The 24,211-nt window shown below is 37.6% G+C and overlaps 1 long non-coding RNA gene across 2 annotated transcripts; it reads right to left on the reverse strand.

The window, feature by feature from the left end:
• Positions 1-489: 489 nt before the first annotated feature.
• On the reverse strand, positions 490-9,062 carry LOC121364746. 2 transcript variants are annotated; one of them, XR_005956899.1, is made up of 7 exons: positions 8,945-8,983; positions 6,424-6,594; positions 4,955-5,062; positions 3,882-4,057; positions 3,517-3,732; positions 3,017-3,082; positions 490-799 (listed from the first exon to the last, which is right to left on the reverse strand). It is a non-coding gene; the product is annotated as an uncharacterized LOC121364746 (long non-coding RNA). The 2 variants fall into 2 exon arrangements; XR_005956901.1 differs by lacking the exon at positions 6,424-6,594 and having other exon boundaries at positions 8,833-9,062.
• Between the last annotated feature and the right edge of the window lie 15,149 nt (positions 9,063-24,211).

The following is a 24,211-nucleotide window of genomic DNA, read 5'->3' on the forward strand; positions in this document are numbered from 1 at the left end:
ATGCAGAGAAGACAAAGCTGGAGATTTGAATGTGATACATCAACAAGACTTTCCAGAAGAAAGTCAGATATAATTGTGCAGAAGCCAAACCAAACTCACATCTCCACAAATTCCCTGCAAACGTGGTCATAAAAACAAAGATGCATTTGGGTCAACCTGTTAAAAGAGCAGGAGCATAGCTTAACATCTAAAATTACTTTTATAAGCATATGCCTTGTAGTCTGAGTCTTATTTACTTTTTTGGCATAAATTGAGTATTTCTAGACAACAATTATTCCTACAGACAAAACTTAATTGCAATATTCATCACCAAATATGTCTAAATAATAGGGATGCTGAAGTGTTTTACAGTGAAAACACATCCAATTTTAATGACGTTCAAAAGAAGAAATGTTTATTTATGGATTAAAGTACACAAAGATCTGCTGCTCACACTTTCTGAAATACTGACAGCTTTTTTTTTTTTTTTTTTTTTTTTTAAGAGAGAAAGAGAGTGCAAGGGAAGGAAAGACTTCACATCTTGTAAATAGTTGTGGTGAGTGGATCAATGTTCCAGCAGACAGGCAGAGAGCTCCTGGGTCTTTTGACACTAGTTGAGATCAGATGATATACAACTGAAGTCTGAAGACAAAGTTGCCTCTAAGAGGTTGCATCTGGTGAAAGGGTGGAGATGTGCTGATAACCCATTACAGCTGCAGGGGGATGTCTCAACATGTCTTGAGAAAGACTGCATATTTCTTTCTCTGTTTGGGGCTGAAGTTTGCTACTGTTCAAATTAAGTGGCATCTTTTTAACACTCCTAAAGAAGAAAAAAAGGTGGAATACAAACCAGAACAATATCCTGTAGAAAAGTGCTTTCTATTTAGTAGACTCTTATGAGGGAAAGAAATTATAACTACAAATCTAAAATTAGCTCCTCTACTGAAGACCTAAATTGAAAACAACTTTAAGAGAAGATGCAAATGTTTCAGAGCAATATATAAATATAAAAGAACCATGAAAAAAAAAAAAGAAAAGAAAAAAAAAAAAACAGAGAAAAATCCAGGTTTTGGATAAAATTTTCAGAACACTCTTCCCCACTTCAGGAATTTGCAACCACCACCTATTGAATAAGAGCTACTGCTGCTGGTCTTCAGAATGATCTATCAGATGAGGGTGCACAGAAATATTACAGGGGGAATACCAACTTCCAGGAGATACCAATTCAGCCTGCTTGGAATCAGATATTTGAAAAGAAACTAGAAAACTGTGGCTCTGCATAGACTTGACAGTGCTCCACTGGAACAACCAGAACCCAGGTTTGCACAGGCTCTAGCAAGTTAACTTGCGCAAGAAATCCCAACTGTTTGAAAAAATATAATTCAGCTTGGGGAGACAAGTAAGTGAGGAAAGGGAAATATAATAGACAGGTAATCCTTATTGCTCTGAAAACTGCTATCACTGGCCTGCTGTCAAGCCATCCAAAGACAAGAAAATATACAATCTGCTGCCATTATTACAGTCCAATTCTCTATGGATTCAACCACAGGAAAAGAGTAAGTCCAGAGTTAGGCCTCAGCTTACAGTACATGGGCTGAAAAAGAGAAAAAAAAAAGACAATTTTTTGCTAAGCCAGCTAACAACATGCTGCTGCTCCAACACTCTGCCTCAGGCCATGCAGCCTCAGCTGCACCATCTGGGCTGGAAAGACTCCAGAGAGGAATGAGCAGCTGAGAGTGCAACAAGTTGAGGATCCTGTATAACCACGACTGTTCTTTTCTATGGGTTCACCTGAAACCTCACCTTCCCAGTTCCTGTTTCTTGTTGTCAGACACCTACTTTGTTAAACTGTTATTTTTGATGTCTCCTTCTCTATCCAGATGGCTTAATTACTTGTTTCTCGCTAAGTGCTGGCTTCATACGCCTTTCCAGTGTATAACCTTCTCCCTGGATTCACAAGGCAGAGCATCCTGGTGAAATACCACTCACAATGGAGGCATTAGGCACCAGGAATAAAACACAAGTTCAGATTTTTTTTTTAGAGCAGTAAAACCCCTTCCAAGGTCTTGTGACATCAGTTATCAGAAACAAAGATAAAATGCTTTTCCTATTTTCAGCAGCAACATTCCCACTGATTTTAACACTGCAGGATATGCCCCTGTGCACTGAAACAAATCACCTGTATATGAATGCAGTCAGGATTAAGTGACCTCCAGCAAATTTCTTATCCTTTGATTCTGAGGAGTAATAGTAAAAAGATCTGTCCCTTCAATCTGAATCTCAGTCAAGTCACCCACAAAGAGATGTAACATTCTGGATCACACTCATTTGTTTCCCTTTCCTTGACATCTTACCATGCCTCCCATGTTGTTTATACATTTCCTTTTCATTCCTGACATGCAAAAGTTACCAACTTTATATGAGGCCATAATGCAAAGATGTGTGCTTTCTGAAGGTTGACAGTGTTAGCTAAGGAATGAAACCCATTGGTCTCCTAGGGGACCAGCAGAAAACAAGAAGGCAATATGAATCACCTGCAGAATTAATGTGAAATTTGGATAACCAATCAGGGAGCAGATTGGGGATGTTTAAATGCAAATCTACAAATTCAAGTGGAGAACATGCTATTGTGCTGGCAGTGCAACACACTCCCTTTGCAATTCTCATTCACAAGAGCCAAAGAATCAGTGACTCGTGAACTGCCCTGCCTCAACCTCCACAGCAGAGCTGTGGCTGTCCCCTTGTTACACACTGTACACCCTAACACTCCTTCTACCAACTTCAGAGGCACAATTCCCATGGGGATGTCCACATCAGGCCAGAAAATGCTCCTGGCAGAGCAGGGACTGCTGTCCTAAAACTCCTCCCCAGCTGTACACAGTTCCATGTGACATGGATGGATCCTGAGGTCTAAGTGTACACCTGAAATATTTTGCTACTGTCTTCATGACATTAACATCAAATCTTAAATTGCCTTGAGCAGGATAGGAACTTTTCATGGCATCACATGAGTTGCTGAATGGAAAATGTACATTACCTTGAAACTGCCTTCATAACTCATTTTAGAAAGAGACCTTGGAAAAATCTGACATTGTTTTCATCTCTACAGATGGATTAAAGAAGACACCTGAAAATAATTTAGAAAACTGCCTATGTTTTTTACATACATGCGCATTAGTTTCTGCTTTTCAAAATCCAAATCCTGGCTATTTCCACTGGTCTTACTGCTCTGCAGAATTTAATGATCAGAATAGTACATATTACACAGGCAACTGCAAACATTTCAGTGCTCAGGATTTTGAAGGAAGTTATTTCTATATTACAGTTATGTGGAATGTTTTCTGAAATATTCATGTGTATATTTGAGTCCATCCTTGGGATCTGGATATCCAGCAGATGGATTACAAAATCTGACTTGTAATGGTTTTATTATTAGGGTTTATCACTGCCAAATCCATGTCCTCTGATATCTCTGATAGAATCCCATCATCAGTTCAGGGAATATGAAGCGATACCCAGCAGCCTAAGAAAGGATACAGATGTTCAAACACTACAGGAGACAAAGTCAAATTCCTAGGCCAGAGAAGAATGTGAGGAGCAATGAAGTAGAAGGAATGAGCAAAACATCCTCTTGCAGCAGGTCCACGTGGGTGTGGGCACATTTCTCCCCTTCATTCACAGGCAGTTTGCAGACTGAATCCACTGTGATCTCCTTTCTGCTCCTGGAGAGGGATGTGCAGCTTCACATGACCTCTGTCAATGAACATCAAACATGCCATAAGGTTCAGAAAGGTATCTGTAGGAAAAAAAAAGGGAAAAAGCAGCATAAAAGTACTCTCTCAGGACAGAACAGGTCAGAAGAGCAGAGGATGCAGATCCAGACACTGATTGGCAGTTCTTACCCAGTGGTGTCTATGCCCTGAGGGCCCTATGGCAGCTTCTGCTGAAGTGACCCATTTCTTGCAGCCCACATCCAGGGAGCATGACCTGGTGCCACAACACCAGCACCAGCTGGAATTGTTTCAGATGTATCACAGAGCAGAAGAGTGGACCAAGCAGGGAGACTTAATTTTTATTCCTTAATGGGAGAGGATATTAAGAAAAGGTACTTGTAATCACTCTGTCCTTAGTATAAATGGAGGGGTTTACAAGGTCTTGCTCTCCATAATCATATTTGGAGGGAGAAAGTTACTAGTTTGGCACATTTTGCCAACTGTGTGACCTATGTATACTCCACCATATTTTCACAAGTGCAGTGTGCACAATCTGCCCATCTGAACAAAGACAGTAAGACAGAGATGTCCTGTGAAATCACAGGGTACTCCTCAGAAAAACCCACTAGGAGGTTCAGGGGCTGTAAGGAAGAGGAGACCCCCTGCTCACAGCATGCCTGCTTTCCTTCCCTGGATCATAGCAGAACACTGCACCCTGTGTCCATGGCTTTCCATGCATGGAAAAAACAGTGCCAAAGAATCTTTTCGATAACAATCTCACCAAGTGCAGTCCAGAGCTTAATTAAGGCAGCTTTCACAAATCAAGCAAAGAGCTCTGGACACCAGAGAGGATGTTGGGAAGCAAATTACTGTGCTGACAATACATAGGGTCCCTATGTTCAAATTTTAACATATTTTATTGTATTTTGTGACTATATCCCTCTGAAACAGCCAAGAAAGATGAAGGGACTCTGCATAGGAATGTATAATATTTGCTTTACAAAGGGTTTCTGAAACTCCCATTTCCCACCTTTCCATCCTTACAACTGAGATTGTCAGTCCCAAATCCTTCCATTAAATTACTGGCCAAAATTATGCTATTGCAATTAGTACAAGCAGTGGAACAAAGTTTAGATTCTGCACAAGTTTAGATGCAATCAAAAAAGTACATTTATTAGCATGCACCAGATGCTTTTTAGCTTATCTAATTATCTTAAATATACAGCGTTGATCAACTACTTATACTTTTTAAAAAATATTACCCATGACACAGATGGCAGTATCCAGATTATGACAGGCACCAAAATTTGTGGTCCAGCTTTCCAGGTTCTCACAGCTAGAGATCAATATGGCCAGCCAGACACAAAAATCTGCACAGGACACAACACATCATCAGGCCAGGTTGGATGGGGCTTTGAACAACCTGGTGTGATGGAATATGTCCCTGCCCATGGCAGGGAGGATGGAACTAGATATTCTTTAAGGTCCCTTCCCACCCAAATACTTCTACTGATAGAAATCAGTAACATTTCCTTTTCTTAGATAACCTTTTATATCTGTCTTTTCCTTTAGGATCTACTACATTTAAGGACCAATTTTATTTTACTTTAGGGAAAAATTGTTCTTTTCCCTAATGGGAATAATCTGTAGCAACCACTAGTCACCTCTTAAAGAGATGCCCATTCAAAGGCATGTTCCAGAGGTTCACACTCATCAAATGAAAAAATATGTTCTCCAGTAAGCTCTGGCATATTGCAAATGCACTGAATGCTTGACATTTTTATGATTATGCTAATGTTGTGACATTTGATGTGCTTGTTTTTTAAAAAAAAAAAAAAAATCATGCAATTAAGTTCTCTGAAAGAAAACCAGAAAGAAACAGATCAATCACTGAGAAGGCAGAAAGAATGAAAACTGCTTCTGCCAGCTTTAGAAACAAATGCCTGCTAGTCAATGGCAAACATTTGAACTAGATATTTCAGACTTGTCAGTTTTACTCTGAAAGTAAAGAGCACTGGTAGGGTGACTTTCAATTTTTAGCACAAGCAGTGGCTTCACTTTCACCTCTTCCCTCTACCTTTGAAGTATAATAGCATTTGTCATGAAATGACTCTTTCATTCACTGAAAGAATTATAACCCTTAGAAAACTATTGCTTCCTTGTAGACAATTTCAAAATATGCATAACCCAGTTAGGTCACGGAACCTTGCTTTTAGCTTCATCCTCTTTTAAACCAGTGCTTCACTTATATCCCAAATTAAAGTAGGCGAGAGATAAGATATATAATTGCCAATATAAATAATTTAATAATTCCTCTTCCACACCTACAAAGATTAACAGGAAGGACCAGAGAACTAAAAGATGTTTTACTGGGACAGCACTGTGTTTGATGGCAGGAAGTTTACTCGGATCCGAGCTGTGGAACCAAGTAGAAACACAAAAGCAGCAGATGCTGGAGGAGAACCACAGGGGGATCTAACTGCTTATTTTTGTTACAAAGCTACAGAAGACAGAAGAAATGGCTGCAGGTTAATTACAGAAACCTGAAGTAACTTCACAGCAACTTTGGAAGCAAATTAAAAGTGCATTCATACCTCAGGTACTCTATACATTTAATCTCTTGTTAAAGACAACTACTGATCAGATTGAGTTTAAAAATAGATCTCTTGATGGAGATTTATTACTGATGAAATCAAGAATCAGCTTAATTCCAAGAAATTAAATTCCTTACATGATACATAATCGAGGCAACAATAGCAAGCTTAGGAAACTGCAAAAAGAGGTTCGATCAAAAAAAATTGAACTCATGGTCAATTATTGGCAAATCCTGAGTTAAACTCTGAAAAGGAAATTATAGAGAGGACTAAGCTAGAAAACTGTAGGAGCAGTTTCAGCTTTTTCCCTTGAGACAGTGCAAGATAACAATTTTAAGTTAAGGAATTCGTCTGAAACTGAAAAGAAGAAATAAAAAGGATATTTAAAATCAAAAGGAATGAACCAGCAAGACACAAGGCCTAAGAAAATAATCTCTTCAACACACTCAGAGACTCCTACACCTTTTCTGTTCCTAATAAAATGTGTACACCTGAACTTTATTGATGTTCTCAGTATTTAGCTTTTTTCAGATACATTCACTCTGGGATTAATAATGTAGAGCCACTTGACCGACAGAAAGATCTCCTGATATAATTGGCATGGCAACAGATGCAGCACTTCTCAAACAGAAGTGACAACTTATGGGTCTCCCTTTTGCCCCCCCTTCAGTATGACATGAACCTTTCCTGAGTTACTTTCCTACAGAATAAAAGTAAACCCAAAGCTTCCCAGATCAAACATCCTTCTTTTGGGATGTTCTTAGAGACACCTCAATATCCCAAACATTTCTTTCCTTGGTCATAGTCTCTAACAGACACGTCCTGCTTTTGCTGGCTGCAACATCTTTGAGAAAGTTGACCCACTGGCCAGTGGTGGTCAGGAGAGGAACAAATCTGGAGGGACAGTGCTTCTTCCTACTGAACCAGGTGCTTTAGGTAGGTCTATGCCAACATGTGAGCCCAACTACAAAGACACTGCCCACCTGTAGCTGTGCACTTAGCAGAAGTACACCCCATAATCTTAACCTTTCAAGGATGGCAATTAGCTTTTCAGTACAGACCAGGATCTCAGCTACATGACCTATAAAGACCAAGACTGAACCAGACCAAACATACTACAGCCTATTTTATCCAGCTGGAACCAAACTGTGAATATTTTGGGTAGATTTCATCTGATTTTAATCCCCTAGAGTGTGGATGTTTATATCTGAGCTAGTTAATTTAGATTGTTTTGGGATTTTTTTTAAGTTAAAGAAGAAAAACAAGCACTTAAAGATGATTCATCTGACCTACTTTTGCTGATCTACACTACAATGAGATCGATCACACCTTAAATTTTGTTAAGCCAAATGAGTCAGTCTCTGCCTGACTTAATAAATAAATCATAATTATTAGCTTAGAAATTTTGAACACAATCTAATCTTCTGCTGACAATGGAGACAAGACACTGCAGGCTGCTAGACTAAGTACACCTAAGTTCTTCTTCTCCTAGCACTCCACACATACCCTACAATGAAGCTACTTTGTTTTCCACCAGTAAAGAGAACCTTCAGTTTTTTTCCATTTTAGCTTCCTTTTCTGATTTTTGTAATGCAGAAAAGTAAAATGATATTTTGGTGAAGTATTTTCTTCAAAGTTTTTGAATCCAATCAGAAATGGAAGTGTGCCTAAGGCACATTTGAATATCTGGATGTTATAGGATCTGTGTTTCTACCAGATACAGAAAAATGTCATATCTGAACTTTGGTTTGAATTCATTTTCCTAGCCAAGCTCTACTAGTAGAAATAAACCTGATTTAACATAGTAGAATATCAGACTTTAAATGCACCATAAACTGATGTTTTTTATAAACCCAAACCTGACTAACTAGGGTTTTTTTGAAAGACATGCTCATTATAATTAAATGTAATTACAGTATCCACAGCTTTATATTATGGTTCAATAAGAATTAAAATCATTTCTGCTAAATTAAATTATTTTAAAATATAAGTTGAACTAAATAAGGAAAGCATAAAAAAAACCAAAAAAAAAAAAAAAAAAGCCAAGCTCACAGATCTGTATCTTTTCTTTATCAAATAGTATTGTGAAAATTAATTAATAAAGTGGCCATAACCGTAACAGTAAAGTCAAAGAAGTAAAATTTAAAATAAGATGAATACTTTCCAAACTCTTCAAGATTTTGCTTACTTTTGTATTGTCAGTTCCCTCATTTCAAAGTGCTGAATTTACAACCATGAAAACTAACAACTGCTGGGGTTACCCAGCATCTCTGAATATCAGATTCAGAGCACCACACCTTCTTCCAAATTTAGAAACTCCTTCTGACTGTATTTGACAAAGTAGTTTCCTGTTGCACTCTGAAACTCCTTAAACCACTCACAAGTCATTTCTGAGACCAAAGAGATCAAACCTCAATTCCACGAAATGCTCAGAGAGTCCTGACACTAATTGTATTAAGTAAAAATTGCCCTCTGTAGAAAGAAGTGTGTGGAGGGGGGTGTATATGAAGTTATTTGTTGGATTTCCTATAAGGAGTCTGCCTTACCTTTGAGTCATTCTATAAAAAATACCATATCATTGCTCAATTGCATGGAAATGGTTATTAGTGGTTCTGCAAATGTTTTGTTTGGGATTTGCATTTTCTCATCAAAGGATACTTCTCTGCCTTCATACGCTGTCAGCCTCTTTCAGATGAGAGAGCTCAGCACAGAGATGCCTCAAATATATCTGGAAGAGAAGAAAACATATTAAACCACCAAAAGATGTACAAATGAAACACAGAGACTCTGAGTTCAACCACAAGGTCTTGGAAATTAAGGGAGTTGTGGCAAAATATTTTGGGTTGACTAAATACCATGCCCCGAAATTTAAGCTACTTGCTTTAAAAAGAAATTTCAGAGACTAAGGCAGAATGAAAAGCAGCAGAGAATTTTAGTTTTTGCTCCCAGCTTCTGGCTTCAAAATCTTTTTACTTTATTTTGCAAGTGCAGCTTTGGGGGTTCTGTATATTTTAAACAGCTGTCAAATGCATGTAGTGTAGACCTTCAGCCATGAGGAAGTGATTAGTAATGGGGAAGAGATTATTATCTCTTATTATGGTGTGGAGCCACCATCCACTTCACAGCTCCTAAGATATCCCTGGGTTTTGATAAGTCTCTCCCACCATACTGGTGTGGCCAAGGAGCTCCAAACTCATTTGCATTGTGATGATAATGTTGAACAGAATTTGCTGCATCCAAAACCAAAACAGTTCTTTGGGGTTGCATTGATTTTGTTAAGAAAGATGGAACATTTTGTTAAAATGTTCACACACATTTACTGCTGGCTATCACCAAAATGCTGTGATAAGAAATATTTATGACACTTTTTAGCTCTATTAGAACACAACAAAATGCTGCTTTTCCTTCAGCAAACTAGAGCTGTAAACCTGCAATAACTCACCACATACATGCATTTAATCAAACTACTTCAAATATGTATTATGTAGCAGGTATGATCATAACAACAGCTTGAAATTAATGAACCTTAACTGCCTTTAATTCTAAATGGATTCCCTGCAAGTGTGAAATAGACCTACAGCTGAAGAAGCAGGTATCCATACAGGATAGAAAGAGGACTGAGACACAGACTCCGGCTATAGGACACTCCTGATGTGAAGAAGTTTGTTTAGAGCCCATTGCTTACTTAGGCATGCACTATAGTAACATTTCAAAAAATGCTGGTTTGTCTTTGTCAAGGCTTCAGTTTTGTCAATTATGATGGATAAAAAACTTTGAAGAATCTAACAATTAAACAAGATTATTGATTGGGTTTTTTTTCTGTAAAAGTATTTTCTTGACTACTGCCTCTAGACGTTGACATCCTATACACAAAATATAATATAAACAATTGCTGTGTTTCTTACAATCTTCTTTAAAGATGGAGGACAAGGTAACCGAACACTGAATCTTCTAGTACCAGATCTAAGTCAAAGAACAACAGAAGGAGTATAATTTGGAACTGAATGAGATGTAAATTTACAGTTTTAGGATACCTGTCCATTAGGTGTGCAGTGAACTCATTCCATTACATAAATCTGAAGTAACAATAGAAAGACTAAAACTATCAGCCTGATAGCCACACATTGCATATTCTTCTGTTTAACGTTTCCATTTCCATTCAAGTTTTGGGCAACTATTTTATTTCACATGATCAATAAGTGGCTGCTCAAACAACATACTCTACTGATATAGCCTTCATTTGATCTGTCACTGGATGCATTGCCCACTAAAGTCTGGAAAACAAATACAGCATTCATTCAGAACCACAGGATGGTTGAGGTTGGGAGGAACCTCTTGAGGTCATCCAGTTTAACTCCACTGTTCAAACAGGGTCACCTACAAAGAGTTGTCCAGGCCCATGACTAGACAGTTTTTTAACATCTTTGGGGAGGGAGATTCCTCATGTTCTCCAAGCAGCCTGTGCCAGTGCTCAGCAAGCTGCAAAGCGAAAAATTGTTTCCTCATGTTCAGAAGGAAATGCCTGCTTCAGATGGAACCCATTGTTCTTGTCTTGTTGGGCACAATTGAAAAGAGCTTGGCACCATCCTCTTTGCACCTTCCCTTTATATATTTACTTATATGGAGAGGTGCCTCCCTGAACCTTCCATTCCCTAGGCTAAACCCCTCCAGCTCCATCAGCCTTTCCTCACAGGAGAGATGCTCAAGTCCCTTAATCATCTTCATGGCCCTTCAGAGGACTCTCTCTGGTATGTTCATGTCTCTGTTGTTCTGGGAGGCCAGAACTGGGCACAGCACTCTGGAGTGGCCTCATCAGTACTTCAGAAATGGGAAGGATCTCCTGCCTTGACTAGCTGGAAACATTTCTCCCAGTATGGCCCAGGATACATTTAGCCTTTGCTGCAAGGGCATGTTTGTGGCTCGTGACAACTTGGCATCCACCAGGACACCGGGCTGTTTTCTGCAAAGCTTCTTTCCAGCAAGTTAGACCCCAGCTATGCATGGTATTCTGTGCATGGCGTTGTTCCCCTGAACGTGCCAGGCCTGTCACTTCTCCTTGTCCACCTCTGTAAGGTTCTTGTCAGCCCATTTCTCCAGCCTATCCAGATCCGTGAGGATGGCAGCACCACCCTTTGAAGAATCAGAAGATAATCTTGTGACTTGGGACTGATTCCTCATCATGTTTTCCAGCGTCTACAACTACAAAGCCTCTTCAGGTGAGTTACCAGACCTCTCCTTCTTGGGGGAAATAAGGGATTCCCAGCTTCACCAGGTACACCTGCCCAGTTCTGTGCTCATTCCAGCTGCAGGAGGGGCAGCTGCATCTTACAGATAACCTTTTAATTAGGCAAATTATGTTCCTCATTAGAATGCCATTGTTAAGGTACTGAAGTAAAAAAGGACTGTCTCACATTGACAGGTTGACACTGATTTCTGTTCCATCAAAACAAAACAAGCACGATAAAGACAGATTCCTTCTCATGAGTACCAGCATTTTTTTAACACAAAACATAAAGCAATATTTGAACGATGGGGGAGGGGGAGGAAAGCAGATTTATAAGAAAAACATTGAGTTTTTTCCTGTAGAAAAAGGCGAGTGTCACAAGGTTCAAACATTTTAAAATATTACATTTATTGCCTGATTGAAATTCACTGTAAAACTGGTATTCTAGGGAACTGATTAAACCCCTTGCCAATTGGTATCATATATAAAAAGGGGAAATCTTTGATTTTTGCTAGCAAACAAATAAAAAGAAAGTTGGTTAATACTACTCTGAGGCTTTGAGGCTTACTCCACCTCTTCTTTATAGCTTTCAATTAAATTCCATTAACTTATGATCAAATCTTGAGCTATATTTAAATTTATTGAATTCAGGAATGATTCCAACAGCACCAGACTAATGAGAAAATCAGGCCATAAGAGTTGCTTGTATAAATATTGTCACGCCTCTACATAGCAACTTTTTTTTCCATTTTTAACATTATTACATTTAAGTGGGAGGGCTCTTGTAGACTGAATATTCCTCACTCATCGGTCTCACTTTGCAAAACATGTGTTTAATGAGGCTGTGATCAAAATCAATTTTACAAGTTTGCCTGGGTATTGTAAGCAAAGAGCTTTTGGACTACAGTGGAGTGAATGACTGCAATACATCGGTCTGCAAACAGGGCTCCAGAAATGGAAAATCAACCAAATACTCAAAGAACCTTCAAACCCCAAAGAGAAGCTTTTATGATCTCTAGAAGAGACACTGTATTAAGGCAAAGTGAATTAATCCCAAATTTATTTAACAAGGCTGCACTGATATGTTTACAGTTTACCTCACAGCTGTTAATCATTAAACACATTTTAGACAGTCATCAGATATTCATTTTACATGCAATAACATTTTTATTCAAGTTAACATAATAGTACATCTTAAGAACTCTTTTGAAAATGTTCCCTTAGGAAAAAATTATCTGCAAAATAAAGCCACGAATTGTGTGCCTTGTGGGTTAGCCAATTTTGTAAATAAGTCAACATGTATCATTATGACACTATTCTAATGCATATCCCCTGCTTTAATATGCATAGTAAATGCTTTGCCTGGTTTATTTTATGAATATCACTGATTTACTCAACCTGGACAGGACAAAAGAGGAACTACAGAGATTGTAAGCTACTGTTTTACAGCTATCTTGTTCTTTCCTGTTTTGAGAAAGAATTTTGTCAGACTAGACGTTTTTTTCTGTTCCCATAAGATCCTCCTCTGACTTCAAGGAAACTCCTCCCAGAAAAGTTACTTTGGCCCTAATCCTGAAAGCTGATCTGTGTCAATGGACATGCACAATATCCCACTGAACTCAGTGGAGCTCAATAAGAACATGAAGGTTTTGTTGATTTAGTATGAAGAAAGAAGCATAAGTCACAGGTTTCCAAGGTAAAGCCTGTACTTATATCTGTGGTGATTAACTGGCTTGTGTTTAGCTGCAAGTCCCACCAGCCTGTTTTGATAGTGAAATGTAGCTGGAATTCAATGAAAACAATAAAAATGTTTCAAATTCTCAAAGTTACTTTTTGGTCCTGAAATTATATTCATTTCAGTGACTTTCTGACAATTTTTTTCATAAAATATTTCAAAATGACCTTATGGAAAGAGATTTTTTTTTTGTAAGCCTCTTTTCTCTAAATCTCCCAATTCTGTTACACAAAAAGAAATTTTCCCACTTAGTACTTTGCCTAAAAAATTTGATCAGCACTCTAGAGTGGCCTCATTGACCAGAACAGCAGTGAAGATGAATTGCATGTAACTATCCTGAGACAATTCTTCACAAAATTCTACCCAAGTTTGAAAGTCTCCTTTAGCAGAAATCTAATAAACCTATAGCCAGAAAAAAAAAAAATAGCTGCCTGTAATTTTTTCTGGCTTATTGGAGGAAAGGGAGTGCAGAGGAAAATTCCAATAAAACTGTGTGTAAGCCAAAGGTTTGTTTATGTTTGTATGGATTAGCATTCACACGTTTCCTGTTACTAGACTTCCTATTAGTGATGTTTAACTTTAACCACATATCCTGGGTTAAGGAATAGCTCCTGAAATCAATTTCCTGATGAGGCTAAGAAAGGTCAAAGGTTAATTTTGTAGCCACATGATTAAGCTACCAGCAGCTACTGCATAGCCTTGTTTTAACATATAAAGTTACTGCAAATATTAGCTAAAGGAGGGAGCACACTCTGGTGAGTACACAAAACTGTTGGAGAAAAATAATTCCAGAGTCTTATTCACTCTAAGTGAAATTTACTCTCTCCACATGCACACCTAGAATCCACATTGGTGGAGAGATCTCTCAAGCGTGGTGAAGCCAACCTGACAACCTCCAATGTGCTCCTCATTTTAAACGTGGCTGTGTGACCACGGCCAGAGCCCAGCTGCCAGCCAAGAAACTTCTGCTGTACATCACATCACAGACTTCATTCATACGCTTGCTGCAGACCTTGAAGAAAAAAACAATGTTTATGGAAGTGTAAGAATTCAGACTTATATTTATCATATTCTTGAACAAAAAGCACAATCATCTCTGCTTCCTTAGGAAAAAAAAAAAATCAACAGATGGATGATGAATTTGCAAACAAAATTGCAGCAGATACTGCTGTTGTACCATATCAGCAGAAATTAATGCATCAGTATTTTTTCTATTTAAATACTAAAGTGAACAATCCTCTGCCCAAACATTTCAGGTGAAAGAAGAAATATCTTTAAAAGTTTGTGAAGTTTCTGCCTGGAGGGATTCTTGTTTCCAGCAGTAAAATTGATTCTTTTTTAATAGTGGCATGAGTAATGACAGGCTACTGACACATATCGATAGCAATGAGGAATTCTAGAGTTAAAGCTGATTATCCAGATCCATTCTCACTGCAGAGCATTGAGTTCTTTCCTGCTGAGTCCTCATCTACAAATTATTTAATTCTTATTCAGTTTTGGTAACTTGCTAGCATGGAAAATGATAGTCAAATGAATGAAATCCCATGTACTGACATTATCATTTTCTTTTAGATCTGTGAGACAGGTGATGGGAAAATTTGATGTTGGACTTAGTGAAGTTAGTGTTGGTATTTAGTTATCTCATTACAACTACTGGAGTTTTAATAGAGGGCTCATCAGTAATTAAGCAACTTGTGTTGCAAGACATAGTTTTAAAAATAAAGCTTGGTTTGACCCAAGGCCTACCATTGCTATACAACCACGACTCTCTGTCTAACATTATCATTTATGTTTGTATCAGTGTGGCAGTGTTTTACACTTGTCTTGCACAGGGGAGGCCGCTAGATCAGATGTAAGATAGAGGAGACAGGCATCAGTCTTTACTCAGGATTTCCTGACTGCATGTGAATAACAAATTTTTCTTGTTTTTTGTAAAAACTAATGCATTTCAAAATATATATATGTAAATAGAGAATATCTGTTTCTTACACTCAAATCGATTAAATTCCATTCACAAGGAACTGGCTCAATTTTCACATTTAGGCTGTTTGCAAGACATATTTTTTGTGACTCCCTCGTAGTAATTTAGCCTTCATTGCTTATAAACAAAACAAACATAAGTGGATGCACATGAGCTGTTCTTAATTCATTCATGGATTTAACATTTGGAATTCACTTTTCCAGCCACATGACTGGTTCTACTAGTCAGACAATAAAAGTTTTCTTCTCTAACTCAGTTTAAGAAACCTTGTAAACAGCATAGCACTTGAAAAATATGTTCCACCATCCAATAAAAACAATGAAGATTACCTGAGAAATAACAACTTTGAACTGAAAGAAAAATCTCATTACATTTTTTATATTTAAAGAAACCTCTTTTTTTTCTTTTTTTTCTTTTTTTTTTTTTTTTTTTTTTTTTTTTTTTTTTTTTTTTTTTTTTTCTGAGGGATATTTCTGCCCTGCTACAGGTATCCTTTTCAGATTTTAAAATACTCTATTTCTTTCCTAGCATGCAGTGAGCAAGGGAGAAGGATTTCTCTTGTCACATTCAAACCAATTCATCACTACCAAACCAGCTTTCCTGTCTGCCCAGGAGCTGCCACATTGCTGACCTCTGCCTCCTTATTCTCCACATGTCTCCTGTTTTACTTTGGCTTTTTTCTGATCAGCAGCTTTGACACTTTACCAGCTCATTTTTGTTATCTGAAAATATTAAATTCTAGGACTGTTTACATTTTAAATTGTAAACTCTTTTGTAGAACATGTGATGACATTTCAGCAGCACAAGCTCCTCTGATGTAAATCCTCCTGTCCCAATAATTGACTACACTGCAAGTACAAATTCCCTGTATTCTCCGCTTGGGATACAGTAAGGTCTATGTCCAAGAAATCTCACTTTCTACAGTGCCTTTTTCCTTTTCTTTTTTTTTTCCCTAATTATTGGGATTGTCTGTTCTATGGCACCTGAAAAAATAACTGCATTTTTCAGTCTTTTGTCTCCCTACTGCTTATAATGCCTGCATGCACACACCCAGCAGGTACAGAATTACTGGATAAATCACTTTGATAAAAACACAGGTTTTGGCAGCCAAACTCATTGATGTTCTGTGCCGTGTGTCTAATGGGTGTGTAACTGTGTTCTAATAGTTCTGAACCTGTAACCCAAAAACTGGAGATAACTGTCTTGATCATTAAATTTCTAGGGTTTTTTCTGCCTTTTTGGTGAGGGGCAGTTGAATAACTAACACAAGTTCAGTCATATAGAAATATATCACACCTCTCAACTCTATTTCTTTGAAATCCCAGAAAAACAGCCACAGCTCATGAATGGTGGGACTTTCCACCACATAGGCAGTGAGCTAGATTGTCTGTTTCTCTCCTGTGAAAAGAAATACTGCACACTTTCAGCACTGATGGAAAAACTGTCAGTGCCCCTGCTTTAAATGGCAGTAGAGCAACTAAAGTATATCATCATATCCTGGGAGACTTGGTTGATATGTTCTCCTGAGATAAAAGGTGTTCATCCCCTATTTTCAAAGAAACTGCCCTAACCACTAAATTAAAGCTTGATCAAAGTGCCCTGGTATGGCTCTGCCCTGCATCACAGAGCAGTACATGAGCATCCACTGAATTCATCTAGTGGATGTTCATGTCTGACATCTAGACCCAAGTCTGACTTTAGTTTGGAGATGAAGGGAGAAATCAGGCCTGTGGTTAGATATCACTATTCAAGATTTCCTGGAATATACAGCAACTATATTCCTCATTAATTGCTGTCTACTTCTGTCAAGATAATACCACAGTAACTCCAGAGAAGTTACAGCACTTACAGTGGTACAGCTGATAGCAAAACTTGGCTCAATGTCCTCAAACATAAATGGATATTTTATCTGTTTAGTACATGCTGTCTCTTTTATTGAAACTGAAACAGTGAGACAAAAGTCATCCTGAAGAGACCAAAAGAAACTTAAATATGTAGTTTTTTCTAAGCATATGAATATTTTATGATTTATGGTTTCCATAGTGCTTACTTACTTTGTTTGTTCAACATTTTGAGTTGTCAGAATATGCACTAGACTGAGCAACAACAGAAAAATGGAAAGTAAGTCAGTAACAAACTTACATTTTTCCTTGGGACACAGACATGAGCATGGACACACTATCAACACTTTGCAAATACCGCACTAATTGTTCAATTGTCTCAAACCAGGACTTTCACACTCCCAGAAAGTATTCAATACACCATTTAAAAATTATTCCAGTCACATTAAAATGTAGAAAAGCCTCAATAAAAAAAAACAATCATAGAAGGAGAAGACAAACCAGGTATATTTTGGAAGAAAACAGTGTGTATTCAGTACAATCAGTTTACCAGATTAGCAAGCTTCTTACTAATATCTACAATGACATGTTTTCTAGCCACATATTTGTGCAAACAGTTTCAGAAAAGGTTAAATATTATGAGGGATTTCTTTAAAATCTGCATTATTGGTATTTCTTTCATTTATAATTCTTTATTCACCAGAATTAAAACCCTGTTTGCACTTAGATTTTTGGTATTGGTTTTAAATGTATCACAACTTGCTTCTTCCTTTTAGGTAATGGCAAGGCAGGAAATAGCAATGACAGACTTTCTTGGGAAATGCACAATATTTTTGACTGTGTTCTCCAAACTCTGTGTTGTCTTCTAGTGAAAAGAAAACAGAAGTATTTAAATTACTTAATTGCCTCTCTAGGTTCTACCTAAACTCTTCCTTAAGTCACGCTCTTTCCTTTCGGTGAACCTCAACAAGGCAAACTGAAAGCTTCCTTTGTTATCCTGGTCTACAGCACCTGAATAGTGGCAAAAAAAAATAATTCAGAGCTCTCAGCAAACGGGTTTCTTTCTCTTACTCCTCCTCAATATCAAATAGATTTTAAAAAATAGTATTTTTCTTTTTTCTCAGTATTAACTAGCAGCAGAAAAAAAAACAAAAATACCATCTCCCTTACATGCACTCATTTTCCTCCTTTTTTTATTTCTTTTGAGCCTCTTTGATTTCTTATGATTATTATTCACCTACATAAAGATGTTACCCTTGATGGTATGAAGTGGTTTTACGTGGAATCCTTGTAATGCAGCAACTCATAACCATAATGTAGGCTAAAATATGTTATCCAAATTGCTGTGGTTTCAAAATTTACAAAAAATATATTTCCTAGAGCAATCTAATTTCTCCTTTTACTACAACAACAAAGTAAACCCTTTAGGAAGACTGTGAATTTCAGCAATTAATTACACAATAATATTTTATAGTTTTCTAAATACTTTAAAGTCCTTTCCAAACATTATGATTCAGTTCCTGCTACCACTCCTCACACAGACTAGGAAAATTAATGGAATTACTCCAAAAGCAAATTATATTTAGGTTCTAGGAAAATTTAGAGTTTGATTCAGGTTTTTTTCTAAGAATTCAATGAATTCTGACTGTATGCATTTTGCAGAATGGGAAGTGGAAACCCAGATATTAGGCAGCTTCATGGAACAAAATGGTGGGAAAATTTCTCTCTTTAAAAATAAAGTTCTTACTCTTAAGTATCTCACTGGTGAAGGGTTCCAAAGGCACCAAAGATTGTCAGCCCCAAAACCATTACCAAAAACCTCAGAACTGTATGCTACCTCACACTATTTTTTTTTTTCTTCTTGTTGTGGTACTGGACCATAAGAACATGAAGAATTAATAATTAACTATTGTTTAGAGTTTCATATTTATTACCTAACTAAAGCCATAATCACATCAAAAAGTTACAGAAATTAGAAGAGTATAATAATAATATCAAAAAATCTTAAATGTTTCAAGCATTCCACTGATATGACAAAGACTTTAGCAGCTACTCAAACCACATGGCTTGCAAAGGCATCCTTTCTCAAACAAAATAATTAAAATTTACATTTAAAGTTTTTTTAAAAAAGACAATGAAAAATACTGGCTTTGTTATATCTGAGTTAGAATTATAAAATTATTAGGCAAATATTGGTTATTTAAAGATATTGAGTCTGAGAGTATGAGCTACTAAGTGAATGTTTAATAAAGTCAGGTACAAATTAAAAAGCTCAATACGTATTTCTCAATTCTGCACAGAAATCCTCAGTTTGGTGGTTGGAACCACACTAAATCAAATTTTTACAAGGTTTCAAAAAAAGCTGCATATATTCATGGTTTCCAGAGGCTAGTCAAGAGCTTGAAATATTGGTCTTGACTATCCAGTCAAGACCAATTCTTTCCACAGGAAAGTAATTCTCAGAGGAAATTATTTGTCACGCTACTTCCAATCTCAAGATCTAAACACAGTCTTTCCTCTAGCCTTTGGCACAACCCATAATAATTGGACCATGGGAGAGAGTGACAAAAAAGTGGATCCACAAGATGCATGCCAAACATCACTACCAGCTCAATAATTTACTTTCTCACCTTTCCTCCCCATCAGGAGTAATCAGTGGCTGAAGTATTAAATGACATGTCGCAGTCATTCACTGATGGAGGAGCAAGACAGAATGACATATTCTGCTGATCATTTATAGCTATTGGTTGTTATAGGATACTAACTTGCAATACACAGCCTTGTTTGAATTTCAGATGAGCAGATGGCCAGATGGATTAGCCTGTAAAATTAATATTCCAAACCCATACACAGCAGGACTTTGTATGGGAGCTAACTGCTTCAAAATCCATGAAGTCAGTTTAGTGGATTTTATTTTCCAGGCCTCGTTTATTATTTCCTCCACAAATAGTGAAACATACAACAGCAAAAGGCAATTCTAGAACACTTTGGTATTTTGGTGCCATGACTTACTTGAATATTTCTTTCCCCACTCCAGGGGCACCCATTTCCAGCACACACTTGGTGAAAAGACCAAAATTCATTTATCTAGCTTACATTAAAATATTTGCATAACCCTACAATGAGGTGAATAGTACATGGAATATAGACATATTTAGGTACCTACTTTTGGCAACAGACTTTAGCAGCACTGTTGAAATTACTCCCAAAACCACTTCTCTGTGCTTTTGAGGCCTCTCCCTGTGTAGGACTGTACAGATACCTGGCAGATGCCATCTGCAGTTCCCAGAATGACCAGAAGACAGATCTGCTGGAGCAGCAAGGAGTGACCCACTTGCTGGCGGTCATAGGGACAGAGTGCAGCTAGCAACCACAACCTTGGAGAAGGGGACAAGTTCCAGCTGTTAAAAACTGAATTTTCCATGTCCCCCAGATCTTTCTGAAAAGCTTACCTCAATTGCAATTAGTCTGTCTTGGCCTCTGACCCACTGCAGATAAACATAATAAAAGTCTTGAAGGAAACTTCTGTTATTTTAGAGCCACCAACTTGATTACTATTGATTACCTACTTGCCTCAATGGTAATTTCCCTTTGTCAGTAACATTTCTGCCTGACTGCTCCTTCTGGGAATTGGGTTTTCTGTTATATTCCTTTTTTCTCTCCAGACCAATTCCAAGAAATACATTTTAGTTATTGTTTTGGGTCAAGGAAGAAAGGTAATAGAAGGGAAGGGCTCAGCTCTAATCATGGCAGGAACTTATTAAAGAAATCCCTCGTTGTTCCAGGGTCACCAAAAAGGTAATTCTACTTTTGAAAATTAAGCTGTCTCACGAAGTAAGTTTTCCTTTCACCCTTTGATGGAGAAAAAGCACAACAATTTAAAATAAATAATATATGAGGCATTAGAATACTTCCATATAGTTACAATCTCTCTACTTAATGAAGTACTCAATGAAGACTGAAAGGATTCCTCCAGTTAAATTACTGTGTGGTGGAAAACTAAGTTTAGAGCTCACTCTGAATATGATGACCCAGCTGAGTGGCTCGGTAACAATGACGTCGGCCTCCAAGTGGCAGATGAGGCTTTTGCTTTATTTGTTTGACAGTAAATATCTGGGCTGTTGCTTAGCAGCCACAGACAGAGACAGAGGCGTTTCCAGACAACATAAACTCCACTGCAGCAGGTAAACCTTTCACAGCAATTACCAAATGGAAATGAGATCTGAACCATCACTGCACCACAACCCAACACCTTCCTTTCCTGCAGATGTTTAATCATACCAATGGCAATTTGGGATTTCTCAATGCCAGTGTGAGAAGGTTTCATATATGTTAAAAAAAAAAATACACTGATTTTGAAAAATTATATGCTGAAAGTCCTAGAAACAGAGACCAAAGTTTTCAAACTTATGTCGTCTGTTAAATCCATATTTAAATAACACGTTATTTTCTCTCAGAGACAATGAACACTTACAACTGTTGGTTCCAGGGAATTTTCATGTGTCCTAGGAGCATTGCATTCATCCAGAACTGAAATACAAATAACAGAGCACCTGACTGAAAAGCTTTTGTGGATGTTTTAACTTGATATTCGTTCTGATAAGCTTTATTTCTATCGTTGCTGTCACAAAAGCATTCCCACTCCAGCCAAAACTCGTGCATGTCACCTACTCCTTCGTGCTTCATTTCCACACAAAGTCTTTTCACAGGACTCACCTCCTAGACCAAAAAAAAAAAAAAAAAAAAAAAAAAAAAAAAAGGAAATGCCAAAGCCACTCTTGCATATCACAGCTGTACAGCTCCAAGGCAGGTATTTCACTGAGAAAGCAGCACTTGGCCTCAGTGAGCAAACAAAAAGGGCCAAATTCTGCTCTCCTTACCCTGGGGCATTCCACCACAAGGAGGAATCTGCATGTGAATAACCCTAGAGAAGAAATGTGTTTCCAGACACTTGAGCTTAAAGACTAAAAAAATGCAGCCGTAAATTCTGTCATCTTATATTTTCACTGAGGGGTTTTTGGGGGTGGGTTGTGTTGTGGGATGTTTTTTTTTACTCTCAGAGTTGATCCACGGGGCATTGTCATTATGTCGCTGTCTCACCTTTCAGTTGACAGACAGACTTCCTGCTGGAGAGACATTATTATTTAACCGGATCCACTCATCCTGCCACTGATTTGTTTTACTTTTGTTCCTGGCAAAGAGCAGCAACTCTAGGTAATGTTTCTTTTCTCATTTGGGCAAGTCCTTCAGAACACTTTAGTAAATTAACCCTATGTAGTTCACTTAGTAAACACAGGATCTCCTGAAAGGATTTATAAAACTAAATTACTTTAGAATTTCCAGACAATCTTTGTTTTTCTTTCGTTTTGTCTGACACAAGCTTAAGAAAAGACTCAGGAAGCAAATGTGAATGTTTAATTCCTCAGCAAACAGAAGTTCTAAGCACAGCATGAGAGAATCAAAGCAAAAAAGAGAGGTTTTAATAAACTATATAGATGAAGACATGCCAACTCTGTTTCTGAAGTAGAAGTATTATCAATGAATCTGCAATATTTTGTTTTCATTACACTATTCTTTTCTAGTTAAGGTTACCCTTCAGACATTATAATCTCTCTCTGGAAATCCACACCTTCAATTTGACCACAATCAATTTTTCATTCATTAAGTTTAGGATGCATGTATTTATATTTGTGTATAAATATTTATGATACAACCTGTACTATACGCCTCTGTTCAAAAAGAAGTAGGAGGCTTCCTAAAAACATTAGTGACTAAAATTTGTTCATTTCAGTAACATCAGGCCAGACAATTATAAAATTCTTTTACTTTCATTTACAGATCTACTAAGAAAACATATTCAGCAGAGCTGAGTTCAATGGGATATTCTCCCTACCACACTGTCAGAGATTAGAAATTTCTATCAGGTGTTAACAAGTCTTTAAAACATTACGTTATAGATGCCATTCATAAAAATTTCCTGAAGGACCCAATTCCAACTTATGTATTGGATACAGAAAATTATCCAGTTAACATAAACAAGCCTTGGTCTAAACTGTAGAGTGACAGCCACCCACCACTAACTTTATACATATTTTCTTCTTTCTAATTAGAAAATTTGGAATATAGTTTGCTCAGGAGTGCCTGCAGACTAAATGAAGGATTTCTCTTACTACTCACTTTCTTGTTTCTTCACTCCCCAAATGCTCCAAGAATCACCAAGACACTTTCCAAAGTCTCCATTCATGCAGATTAAAAAAGAAAAAAAAAAGGATTTTTGCCCAAATAGAGAATATTGCAATGAGTAACTACTAGAGACATAAGCACAAGGGAAGACTCCAGAGATTCACAGGCTCAGGGACTTGCTTTATATGAGAAAAATTAGATGGTTAAAAAAAAATTCTGACGTTCAGAAGTTAGGCAAGATTATTTCCAGGCCCCCCAGTTAGGATTTAAACACATAAAGGAGACAGAGGAGGATCATAAACATATGTGTCACCTACTTACAGCCTGAAAATAAACAAAGCTGCTTTCAAAACCTGTATGAGTACCAAGAACAGTTCCGCTCCAGAGCAGAAAACTCTGCAAGCTAATTTGGAAGAGGACAACATTAACCTGTGCAGAGCTTCAAACTGGATTAACCCTTGTACAGAAATTAGCTCAGTTAAAACCTGTTTAAAACCTGTTTAATAATATAGGAGAGTTGAGAACACTCCTATAGTCCCCCTACCCTGGAGAATACCTTAAGGGCTGTGCCCAGCAGAGGTGGCAGCAAGAACTCTGCTAGTTCCAAAATGGAGAGAGGATTTCTCAAGCAGGATTAGTATGTTAATGCCAAAGAAGCATTAACAAAAACCATCAGCAGCACAGAAAGCAAAGTGAAGCACAAGCAGATGGGACAAGAACTGCAGATGGCCTTTAAGACCATCCTGCCCTGGAGGAGCCACACAGGGGCTGATGCCTTGGTCTGACTATGAGGAAAAAAGGTATTTTGTAGGAATTTTGAGACCAACTAGGCAATGTTGACTCGAAAGTGAAGATCTTTAATATAGTGACTAAATGTGCAAACAAAAACATTCAAAAGAATCCCTCTGAAGTCCCTTGTGATTATCTGCCTGGACTCCCTGTCCACCCTGTAGGCACTCTC

This window comes from Pyrgilauda ruficollis, unplaced genomic scaffold, assembly GCF_017590135.1.
Source record: "Pyrgilauda ruficollis isolate IOZ18807 unplaced genomic scaffold, ASM1759013v1 scaffold12, whole genome shotgun sequence".
In the NCBI taxonomy this organism is placed as follows: domain Eukaryota; kingdom Metazoa; phylum Chordata; class Aves; order Passeriformes; family Passeridae; genus Pyrgilauda; species Pyrgilauda ruficollis.